A 13,408-nucleotide genomic window follows, 5' to 3' on the forward strand; every position below is an offset into this window, starting at 1 on the left:
TAAAGACTTAAAGGTTGAGACCGATTCTGCGTATCTCCACTGGATAGGCAGACCATTCCATAAAAATGGAGCTCTGTAGGAGAAAGCCCTGCCTCCAGCTGTCTGCTTAGAAATTCTATGGACAGTAAAGAGGCCTACGTCTTGTGACCATAGCGTACGTGTAGTTATGTATGGCAGGACCAAATCGGTAAAATAGGTAGGAGCAAGCCCATGTAATGCTTTGTAGGTTAGCAGTAAAACATTGAAATCAGCCCCAGCCTCAACAGGAAGCCAGTGTAGAGAGGCTAGAACTGGAGTAATGTGATCAAATTTTTGGGTTCTAGTCAAGATTCTAGCAGCCGTGTTTAGCACTAACTGAAGTTTATTTAGTGCTTTATCCGGGTAGCGAAAGTAGAGCATTGCAGTAGTCTAATCTAGAAGTGACAAAAGGATGGATACATTTTTCTCCATTTATGGACAGAAAGTTTCAGATTTTTGCAATGTTACATAGATGGAAAAAAGCTGTCCTTGAAACAGTCTTGATATGTTCGTCAAAAGAGAGGTCAGGGTCCAGAGTAACGCCCAGGTCCTTCACAGTTTTATTTGAGACAACTGTACGACCATCAAGATTAATTGTCAGTTCCAACAAAAGATTTCTTTGTTTCTTGGGACCTAGAACTAGCATCTCTGTTTTTTACGAGTTTAAAAGTAAAACATTTGCCGCCATCCACTTCCTTATGTCTGAAACACAGGCTTCCAGGGAGGGCAATTTTGGGGCTTCACCATATTTCATTGAAATGTACAGCCAGGGTTCGTGAAGATAACCAAGAATTTACAACTTTCAGATGAGACTGAAATAAGGTGACGATTAATATTGACTGCTATTGATATTACTAGGTCTTCAAGATTTTATTCGGAAGATAACAGCTCCATAAACATTATTTTGTGGTGCCCCGACTTTCTAGTTAATTATCTACCTGATTAGCTTAATCAGGTAATATTAATTACAGAGAAATCATTTTTATAGAGTTGCATGTTATACCACTTAATCCGGCATAGCCGAAGACACGACACTATATTGCGCTTGGTGACCTCTGACTGTTTCATCCTAACATCGTTGGTGCCGACGTAGATAACAATATCCCTATACTCTCTACACTCACCAGTTTTAGCCTTAGCCAGCACCATCTTCAGATTAGCCTTAATGTGGGTAGCCCTGCCCCCTGGTGAACAGTGTATGATCGCTGGATGATTTTTTAAAAGTCTAATACTGTGGGTAATGGAGTCGCCAATGACTAGGGTTTTCAAATTGTCAGAGCTAATGGTGGGAGGCTTCGGCATCTCAGACCCCGTAACGGGTGGAGGAGAGACCAGAGAAGGCTCGGACTCCAACTCATTGCTTAATGTGGAAAACTGTTTGAAAGTTTCTGTCTGCTGAATGAGCGATACCGGTTCAGCATTCCTACAGCATTTCCTTCCAGAAGCCATGATAATTTAATTGTTTGATTCAAGGGAGTCTTGAAATTCTAAATCAAATAGCAAAATGATCCTTGTAACAACCTTAAAACCATTCCATATAGCTTAGAACCCCCCGGCTTAGACTCCTATGGGATGAACGTCACCATTCTAAAAAGTTTAGAAAAGTTAACCATCCCTTTGGATGAGAGCCAACTAGCGAAACCCAGTGTCAAGGTATCATTCCAGTTTTAGTTAAAACATACCTTATGCAGATAGACAGCCCTACAGTACCATGAACATCTTTGTAGACTAGTTTGCAAATGAAGAACGACATGTAAACACTAACATGCGAGCACCACTAAGCTGGCTGTCCATCTTACAGTGAGCACTCCCATGCTGCTTTTCGACTGTAACACCGGTATTACACTAGTGTATACACCCTTATGTTATACTGGGGAAATTGTGTTTCTATATCTAGGGCTGACAGTGAGGACTTACGAAGAGCAGAATCAATAACCTCTGCATAATCAAGAGTTGCTTCGTATTGTAAATGCCAGCTGAAAAGTACCAGTGGCCTGGCTTTGGCCCCAAGTGAGAGCAGGTATACCAGAGCCTTTGCCCAGTGAGACAGGGTGCCAGATAGATGGCCTTTTGGGTAAAAGACCGGATTAAATCCTGTAGAGAAATGCACCACCAGTGACCATCACTTGAGCATCTAACAGCGATTGAAGGTAAGAGCAGATTAATGACACAAAATCCAGATCAGAGCTCACCTCCTCTCAAAGTTTTACAAACAGAGAATTTGCAGATTTAGTTTAAACCAAGAAGGCTTTTTTTTTGGAGAAGAAAAAAGTGGTTTCTTTATCAATTCCCTTTGTGTGTTGAACACATGCCTTATACACGGAGAGTCCAAAACATTAAAGACACCTGCTTCTTTCCATGACATAGACTGACCAGATGAATGCTATGATCCATTATTGATGTCAGTGTAGATGGAGAGGAGACATCATACATTTAGATAATTAAGACATGTATTGTGTATGTGTGTCATTCAGAGGGTGAATGGGCAAGACAAAAGATTTAAAGTGCCTTTGAACGGGGTATGGTAGTAGGTGCCTTGCACACCGGCTTGAGTGTGTGCAGCACAACATTAGGAAGGTGCCCTAATGTTTTGTACGCTCAGTGTCTATTTAGGCACCGGGGTAAATTAATATTGCTTAGGCCTATATTGTTATTCACTGAGAGCTGAATCCTAATTTTAAACTAACATGTAACATTCATATTGACATCAATGCATGCTTTCTGCCTACCCAGACCTACCTTGAGAAATATGAAAAGGCATGTAGCATTCTATCGGAAGTGCTTGTTGCCTTTTTATGTCAAAGCAAATTCTCTGGGTCATGAATTTTTACTGCATGAGCAATAATCAAAGGGCAAGATGGTTGTTTGCTCTCTGTTGTAATCAGTTGACCTTTCAGAATGGGCTCCCTCCCCATCGTGCCCTCAAAGGCAAATCTGGTTTACACTGGTTCTAATGCTCCTTCTCAACCTTTTCAAATAATTAAAAGTTATCAGGAATTTCTATACAGCACTTTGTGACATCGGCTGATGTAAAAAGGGCTTTATAAATACATTTGATTGATGAGAAAATTGTCCGGCTGCGGTTAATGCGAGGGGATTTATACTACTATCTGTACTTATTGGTAGCACAGATGCTGTTTCATCCTTTCCTACACTTAAATTACCCTTGCCTAATGATTGCGTCTGAAGCTGGGCTTGCAGCACAGCTATCCTCACCATAAGGCGATCGTTCTCCTGTATATTATGAGTACAGTGACAGCAATTAGAAGGCATAATGTTAATGTTACTACTTAGCTTCAGCCGGTGGAGGTCGTGAAGAACCATGTCCAGATAAAGTGCCCGGGGTGAAAAAGTTGAATGAAAAAGTCGAGTGTGGGAAAAAATTGAAAGATAAAAAAGATAATTAAAAAGTAAAAAGCATAAAGTTGGCAGGTAGCAAAGTAGCGTTAAGCAACAAACCGCACAGCAGCACATAAACAAGTCCACAAGTTGTGGCCAGAAAATGCTCAGCCTCCTGTACTCCCTGTTCCCCCATGACTGTGTGGCAATGCACGCCTCCAACTCAATCATCAAGTTTGTAGACGACACAACAGTAGTGGGCTTAATTACCAACAACGACGAGACGGCCTACAGGGAGGTGAGGGCACTCGGAGTGTAGTGTCAGGAAAACAACCTCTCACTCAACATCAACAAAACAAAGGAGATGATTGTAGACTTCAGGAAACAGCAGAGGGAGCACCCCCTCTATCCACATCGACGGGACAGCAGTAGAGAAGGTGGTAAGTTTTAAGTTCCCCTGCGTACACATCATGGACAAACAGTGTGGTGAAGGCGCAACAGCGCCTCTTCAACCTCAGGAGGCTGAAGAAATGTGGCTTGTCACCTAAAACTCCCACAAACTTTTACAGATGCACAATTGAGAGCATCCTGTCGGGCTGTATCACCACCTGGTACAGCAACTGCACCGCCCACAAACGCAAGGCTTTACAGAGGGTGATGCATTCTGCTCAATGCATCACCGGGGGTAAACTACCTGCCCTCCAGGACACCTACAGCACCCCATGTCACAGGAAGGCCAAAAAGATCATCAAGGACAACAACCACCCGAGCCACTGCCTTTTCACCCCGTTACCATCAAGAAGGCAAGGTCAGTACATTTGCATCAAAGCTGGGACCAAGAGACTGAAAAACAGGCCATCAGACTGTTAAACAGCCGTCACTAACACAGAGTGGCTGCTGCCTACATACAAACTCAAAATCATTGGCCACTTTAAGGGCAACAAAGTCAAGGTATTGGAGTGGCCATCACAAAGCCCTGACCTCAATCTTATAGAAAATGTGTGGGCAGAACTGAAATAGGGTGTGCGAGCAAGGAGGCCTACAAACCTGTCTGTTACACTAGCTCTGTCAGGAGGAATGGGCCAAAATTCACCAAACTTACTGTGGGAAGCTTGTGGAAGGCTCCACAAAATGTTTGACCCAAGTTAGACAATTTCATGGCAATGCTACCAAATACTAATTGAGTGTATGTAAACCTCTGACCCACTGGGAATGTGATGAAATACATTTAAGCTAAATTAAAGAGATTTCACATTCTTAAAATAAAGTGATGATCCTAACTGACCTAAAACAGTGAATTTTTACAGGAATTGAGAAAAACTGAGTTTAAATGTATTTGGATAAGGTGTACGTAAACTTCCGACTTCAACTGTATGATATAATGAAATGTTACAATAAATACATAAAACAATCAAAGTGATTCATTAACTTGTACCATGCTTAGAGCAACCCAACAGAGAGTAAAATAAGCATCTGTTTCTTGACAGACAAGCCCACCCCTCCCATCGGGCGTCTGGAGATTATTGAAGCCTTTCAAAATGCCATTGATATCAGGTGCAGGCCCCCGAAGGATGATGGTGGCTGTAAGATAGCAAACTACATCCTGAAACGTCAACAGATAGGCCGCAACATGTGGAAGAAATTGGGTCCGATTGGTCCAGAGGCCCACTACAAAGACACTGATGTAGACCATGGCAGAGACTGAGATGGGCAACAGTGAGTTGATTGAGACAGTGGATGTCCAGGCAGGCACAAAGGTGAGTGCATAAATCACTGAGGCCATTTTAGTGTGATTCAGAAGACTATTGGTTATTTTGGAAATCTCAATGTGTATTGTCCACAATTCCTATACCACAACTTCAAATGCTGAAATAAAGTAAAAACATTTAGTATAGTTACACAGAACCAAATCATATTTCTGTACTTACCCTGGACCACCTTCTGCACCCAAAGTGGTCAACGCCTTCACGGACTGCATCACTCTGACATGGATTCCCACTTCGAACACTGGAGGAACCAACATTCTGGGATACAACACGGAGAAACGCAAGAAGGGAAGCAATCGATGGAGCCCTGTCCATCCTGCAGATGATAGGATAAAAGGTTTCACCATTACCACTTCTGTATTAATTTATTGTTTATCTGCAAGTACCATGAACCATGTTAATTCCATAGATGAGGTAGAGCAGTTTTACCTATATCTTACGTTATATTTTTGTACGTTTGCTTGTACCACAGAGAACGAGTTTGGTGTGAAAGACTAATAGTAGAGGTAATGGAATACGAGTTCCGCGTGGCAGCGATCAACAACTCTGGAGCTGGTGAATTTAACGTTCTGTTTGTGTTTTCCAGGGACCCCAAAAGTAGGTCATACTCAATGGTACCTTGAGTACATAGATATTCTTTCAAATTAATTCATAGCTTTAAGAGACCTATTAATATCTCACTTATGTGTATCATTTCAGAGCACCCCGGTAAAGTCCTTGACCTGAAGGTGATACTCTACCTACACCACCTGGGTTGGACTAAACCAAGGGAGGAAGAAGGGATTGAGGATGAAGCCAAGGTATACTTTGTGGAGATCAGACCAGCAGAAAGCCCAGAGTGGGATCGCTGTAACACTAACCCCATCATCATGACCTCCTTCACAGTGAAAGGCATGAAGTCAATGGCCATGTAGTGGGTGAGAGAGGTCACCACCAATTAATGTGGAGAAGGCAAGCCCCAAGAGCTGGACAACTACATCCTGGCTATACCTCCTCCTGGTAAGACCATTCATTTCTAACATCCCTATTGGCGTCAAAATATTGAGAGGATCTAGTTTGATTGCAAACATTTCCTCAGCAACGTTGACAAAACATGTTATTATGCTCCAGTCAGGCAAAGATTCACTCATCAAAAAATCAAGAGTTTCATGGTGGTGCAAGCAGGGAATTGTGCACGGTTCAACATTAACTTTGTACAGTATAAAATGTATATTTATTTCTAAATCTAAAAGAATATCCACTTCCATACAAGTGGAAAGAACACAAATTAAATGTTCACATTACCATTTGGATAGTATTGTCATATAGATATAGTAATTATATTCTGAAATTCTTTACAGACCTCTCCTTGGCCAGATGTCACTTGGCTGAAGGACGGCGTACAGTGGTTCCTCCTTTAAAAGCTGTGTCATACTGCGGCACACCTTGTGTGCTGCTGCAGCATTCTGTGGCACGTCATTTCATTCTCAGCCATTTCTTTTGTTACTGCAAGTTATTGCTAGTTTGACCACCAGACAGCATCTTTCAAAAGCATTTGATTTCCGTATTGGCATTACCAGAGTACTTAAAACCTTTTTTTGTAATAACATCGTATATGGGATTGATTTTAAGAAATTTGGCTTAATTAATTAGATTAATATTATGGTGTTTCTATTCAGAGAAAAATGAAAAACTAAACCCTCATGGATGGAATGGAAAATATGGTGCTGTACAACGTCATATATTCAGACCGTTTCACTCTCGGAGTGCACACTGGACGTTCGGGCCGAGGAGTAAGGTTGATTTGAGCGTTCTGGCCTTACAAAGGCAGTCAAGCACCCAAGCTAATGTTGGCCAGCTTGCTAGCAACTTCCAGACACAAATGAGACCACTCTGACCATTTTACTTGCCCTAGCAGAGCTGGTTAGGCAGTTTTTGTGTTAACCAGAGAGTTGGTGACTGTGTAGCTGGATCAATTTAAATACGATTTTTTGCCACGTTTACTGACACAGGCCATACTCAACCGGTGTTGAGCGCTCGTAAATTCATTATTCTGCGCTCTGGTACACTCAGACGAGAGTTTTCTGAAATCGGTGTAGATTTACGAAAGCAAAAAAGTCCGAAAGTCCATTGAGAACGCACAATGAATATACCATTTAGCTAAGCTAAGAATGACGGGAATAATCAAGTCAATAAACGTTGGGTAGTTAGATAGCCTATAGTTAATATACTGGCAAGTTTGATGTATAACTTCTAAAGTTAGGTAGCTAGCTAACATACCAGTACATACTGCTGAAATGATATGCTATGGGGTTCGTAAGGACAGCGTAGCTAACAAATTGTCAGCCAACATAACATGTAAGGTAACTTATTTGAAAAGTCATTACTTTATTACATTGAGTAGCAAGCTACCCCTTGGTCATTAGGGCAAATCTGGTCTGTGATAGGAGGGGGGGAGGTTTCACACCTAGCTCGGCTGTTAGACTATTCTTTAGTAAAGGTTGAATAATTCAGCTATTAGCCCCCCTCCCCAACTTGCAACAAATTTTTGTTGTTCCCATCTCGTTCCTTTCCCTCTTCCACGCGTCATCATTCTGCGCCTGAGTGGCTCGCTTGTGGGCGTGCTGGCAGGATATGGCAGCATCTTCGGTTGTGCGTCAAGAATTCTGCATACAGTAGCACCTTTGTATGAAGGTGTGGTTATTCACAGGCAAATTGTTATATGCTATGGAGGTACATTTTTGTCTTTTTGTCAAGAGCAAAAAAATAAAAAATTCGAAAATAATTGTTCTGAAAGCAACTTTTTTCCGAGACAAAGGAAGTCATAGCAGACACCTATGAAGAAGGACTGTGTGATGATGGCATCTCAGGTAAGCAACACTGGGCTTTCTTCCGTCCAACTTTTACATGCTGTGTTGACGTATCCTGAAAATTACATCTGCTGCTTTAGATTGAATGGTCATATCTCAGTTATTGTTTTCATAGCTACAAAAAAAGAAGCAATTTTTTTTTCTTTCAGAGAGCGAGCTGATCAAGGGGTCGAAAATGTAGATATTGCCAGATGTTCACTGTCTGAGGAACAGGCCGTGCAAGCTTTATTGCTGGCAAAAGTGTCCATAACCAGAGGTAGTTGTTCTGTGTTATTTTTCTCTCTTCATCTCTGCCTGTCTTGTTGTACATGGACCCTGTCTCACATGCATTAATTTAAAAAAAACTTAAGATGTCAGCTGTTAATTTTCAGATTTACACCACATAAACACAGCCATTTTCACTGGACCATCTGTTGCTCTCTGTTGCTGCCAAGTCATGATTTCCCTGGGGGTTAGCCTTGCAATAACCAAGTGGTGAGACACATAGCCCTGTATATTTAAATGTTTCAGGTACACTCCGATAGGTATCTGCGTCACATATAGTATCTTCTATTGACATTATCTTCTATTGTTTGTCCTCATGTGTCTGTTTTTCAGCATACATTACTTTGTAGCCACTGTGAGACCACACACACACACACACACACACACACACACACACACACACACACACACACACACACACACACACACACACACACACACACACACACACACACACACACACACACACACACACACACACACACACACACACACACACACACAATAGTCTCTCTTCTTCACTTCTTCCCTCTCCCCCTTCTCCCTAAATCCTCTAGGTTATATCAGCTGTTTTGGTGAACCCCTCCCGCATCTGAACTGGCTGACACAGAGGGCACAGCATGATCATAGATGAGAGAGCACTTAGTCGGGTCAACAGGAAGTATTATTAAAGAGATGCTTTACATTGAAATACAGACAGAGATGTAGTAGTCCCAGAGTTAATGATCCAAGGTCAGTTTTGCATTTCACCTCCTAATGATTATGATGACTGACTGTGTTAGAATAAAAAAAACAAGGCTTAATCATGCTCTCTCTCTACCCATCTGTCTCTCGTCTGCAGGTATGTTTTGATGTGAGAGAGGAAGCCAGTCCCATCATCGTCACCTCACCCGCTCTTAAGATAACCTTCAGGCCAACTGGGGGCCCAAGGCTGGTTAGGCACCGTAATTGTGATAAACTGAGAGAATATTAGGGTAGCACTGTAATTCATTAATCATATGCTATCTGCCGCTGTTCTTACATATAATATAATAATATAATATAATACTATAATTATCATAATTATAATGCATGTATTATGTATTTATAACACCTGGATAATGAGCTTCTTTCAATAAAGTGTTTCACATTTTCCACTGGTTGAAATTAAGTATCTCATTGAAATACTATCCTGTGTCCTCAGATTAATGCAGATGTAGGGAGTTAGATATGCATAGTTTTGTTTTCTGTATATATGAATTACAAATCAGCCTTTACTTAAATCATGTTTTTTGTCTATTGCATAGTTACTATGTGTAATCATTGATGTCCCAGGAGCAGGAGTGGCAAACACTGTTGAAGTGTATAATTGTAATACATACATGCAGACACAGCCTCATTCAATCAATGGAGTTTGAAATGACTGAAAAAGAATGTCTCAGAGATTCATACCTGAACCACACCTTTATTTGCCAAGGAAGAGTACATGATCAGTGAATATATTCAATGTACAGGCTACAATGTGGGAATCTCATGTGTGGTAATAACTACAGTACATGTGTATAGGACTTGCATCCTTGGCACAATAAAGTTATTATACTCTACTCTATCCATAGGCTTCATTAATGCCATTCAGACTTACAGTTGTTACAACAAATATGATACCTGAGGTTCATAGATTGGTATGAATATTAGTTAAGAACCTAATGTTTTAGTGTCCATACACAGATCGGCTACATACTGTAGCTAGCTACACATCTATAGGCATACAGTTATTTTTATCCTCCACTACACAATAAGCAAATAAATAGTTAGCTAGCTATGTTACTTCAGCTGCATTGCATGGCAAGCTTACACAATTGTACATTCAATTTGCAGTAAATGCTTTAGCTAGCTAGATTCCTTACATCCACTGTTTCACAAGACAGCCTGGTTTGCTGGTTGTCCCTAAAACATTAAGTCCCTAAAACATTAAACGACACGAATTACAAATGCATACTCATGTCATAACACTAGCTAGCTAGCTGGATAATGTTAGCTAGTCAGCTAACTTGCTAAATAGCGATGTTTCGTAAATTAACTTCATGACAAAACAATATGCACAAACGTTTGTCTCTACATATATCTACATATTCCTCTCATTTGTAAATGTTTTGCTTGACTCATTATGACGTTATAACTACCTACATTTGGTTCCTCCGTAATGTTTTGTCAACCATCTTCACCCAGGGACTGGTGGCTCGTGTCAAATTCATCATTGGAACCATTCTATATGATTGGTCATATAAAAACCTTGAGACCCAAATGCATAATGAGTGCTCTAACTCCCCCTTGTGGTTGTCTGGAGCAATGAAGCCGTGACGCTGGGTACCTCTAAGTCCCGTGGTGTAAGCTCACAGCTTTTAAAGGAGGAACCACTGTACCTGTGTCCAAACGGGTTACCATCAGCAATGCTGAAGGGGGATCCCAACTTTCCATCTTCAGAGCGCTCAGATACAGGAATCTACAGCGTTCTCATCAATAATATCGTTGGCCAAGAGACATTCTGCATTGAGACCAGAGTCACAGGTGAGATACTGATAAAACGGCTGACAGTGGTTCTGTAAACAACCAAGTTAAAAGCAGTTGCGGTCCAGTGTTGATCATTAATCACACAATTATTTGTGGTCCGATCTAGATGAGCCCAAGCCTAGAGGTCCTGTGGAGGTAGATGAGAACGTACAGGGCACAGTGACCAACTCCTGGACGCCATCTCCTGATGACAAGAGGAACGACAGGCTGCATTACCTGGTGTCTAAGCGAGACTCAAGCAAGAGAACATGGCACACAGTGGCAGACCGCATATTTAACAACAAGTTCACAGCCTGTAACATCATGCCTGGCAGAGAGTACCAGTTCCGTGTCTATGCTAAAATTGACATGGGCTCTTCTAAGCCCTCTGAATCACTAAAATGGGAAATCACTCTTCATTGTGAATTCTGGACCAGTCCTTGCAGTGCCCTTGTGCTTTGAAAGGCATGAGACTGGTGTAAATGCATAAGATACTATAAGGCTAGCAATTTAGGGGGCCACTTCTTGGTAATTCCAATAAATGAGAGATTGGCCACTGACTTGTCCAAAGTCTCCCCCGACTAGTCATTAGGGCGTTAGGTAAAGTTAAGTGTCAGTTCACAGTTTGCTGCTCACAAAAGTGATCTTTAATAACGCTTTTAACATTATACCATTATTGTATCATGTTAAAGCTTTATCAAAGATACTTTTTTGGGACCAACAAACGGTGAGTGGACATTTAAAAAAAAAAACATTTTCTACTGCTATAATTTCTGTCCAGACCGTGTGCCAAATTCAGATGTGTGAAATAACTCATCTTTAATAAAGTACACGTCGTCTCTGTGTTTGTGTTTTCAGAAAAGTTTGTGCTGGAAATGCCAGAGTCTAAGACCTGCAACCTAGAGCGTCCTCCCAAGTTTCTTGTCCCGTTGAAAATGCACACCACTCCACAAGGTTATGACTGCTACATGAGCTGTGCCGTGAGAGGGGACCCAGCACCCCATGTCACATGGTTCCGCAATAATATCAGCCTCAACACCAACAACCTCATCTCCAACACCTATGGTGTTTACTACAAGGTCAAACTGAAAGGTTGGAGCCAAGGACTCAGGAGAGTACAAAATCATTGCAGAGAACCTCCTTGGCAAGGCAGAGTGCTCCACTAAGCTAACTGTCAATGGTATATAAAAAGAAAACTGTTTTGCTGTACTACATTGAAATACTAATCTGAGAGACAACTGATTTCTTCTAGTGTTTTAAGAGCCAATGATGAATTTGAAATGAAAACCAATACATTTAACACAATGTGAATTATTAACAGTCCCTTTCTGTGTTCTTGTTTTTCAGAGTAGATCAGCATTAAAAAGATGACAACCATGCCTTGTTTTTTTCAAATAGCTCAACACAAATCCTGTTGTTTTCTGTTTAGTTTTCTAGTTCTGTGCAGAAATGACATATTCATATATTTTCAAGTTAAGTGTTCCCCGTATCACATTTAATTTGATAATATTCTACATTCTGGGTGCTGCGTATGTTTGTAACCTCAGTAAAACCCAATGCATCACTCTATGGATTAAGGAGAGACAATTAAGGAATGTAACACCATGGTCTTCAATAATCAAAAGTAGCCTGAAAGCATGTCAAGAACAGTGTTGTGTTTGTAGTTTTTTTCACATCAAAGTGCAATATTGGTATAGGAAATCGTTATGATTGGCAATTTAAATTATGCATGTGCAAGGCTGTTCTTGTTTACAGTGGGTTTTGAGTACATTTGAACTAGAAAAAAAACTGTACAAACAAGCAGCGTGAGAGATCACAGTTTAATCCTTTGCATGGTTTACTGGCATAAACATTCATATGAGAACTGCTAATGTGTGGCCGTGGTTCATTAACTTCAAAGGTACTTTGAAAATTGTATATTTAAATATCCTGCTCAAAGAAGAGAGTCTTTCAAGTAGCTTTTGATTAGTCATATAGTGACAAAATCCAATAGAGTGATACTACATCCTCAGACAAGGGAAATCAGATAAATGATACTTGGTCATCATTACATGCTTACTCTTTCCTTGGCATGCAGTTTAACATCCAAAGTTATCTTAAGTAGCATACTAACCAGTCTATGTCCATCAACAGAAGTGGAATCTTACCTTTAAAATGCAGGATGTAGAGATGCCCGGACAGTGTTCAATGTTTGCTGCTGAGAAAGTTAATCTCATGATGACACTTCTATAACCTCTTTCTAAAAGTGTACTCTAAAAGAACGAGCACGGTCCAATGTCAAGCAGGTACCTTCGTTTTGAGGGAGGAGTTAGCTATCCATCAACTCTTGGTTGACTTTGGTACCTCCTTTTCAAGACCTGCAGCACTTGTGCCAAATAAGTACTGTGTATTTCAGTAAGCCTATCCCCAGCAGTCACGGTGGAAGGGTACGGGCAGGCCAGCAAAGGGTGCATTGCCTCTCAAAAAGAAGACACCACACATGTATCAGAAGGACTGTGGCTTGAAGGAAAAGAGAGGAGGACTCAGAGAGAACAAGTAAGTCCATTCCCTGGTCACAGGGCGTGGGGCTAAAAGTCAACATCTGGGTATGATAATGCATTACATATTGACATCATTATTGATAACATCTGCCCATGCCATGTG

General features: G+C 41.0%; 1 pseudogene; it reads left to right on the top strand.

Annotated features, from left to right (window-relative positions):
• Window positions 1-3,520: 3,520 nt before the first annotated feature.
• LOC139536498 (immunoglobulin-like and fibronectin type III domain-containing protein 1) lies at window positions 3,521-12,117 on the top strand (annotated as a pseudogene).
• Window positions 12,118-13,408: the final 1,291 nt, after the last annotated feature.

This window comes from Salvelinus alpinus, chromosome 12 (assembly GCF_045679555.1).
Source record: "Salvelinus alpinus chromosome 12, SLU_Salpinus.1, whole genome shotgun sequence".
Lineage (NCBI taxonomy): Eukaryota > Metazoa > Chordata > Actinopteri > Salmoniformes > Salmonidae > Salvelinus > Salvelinus alpinus.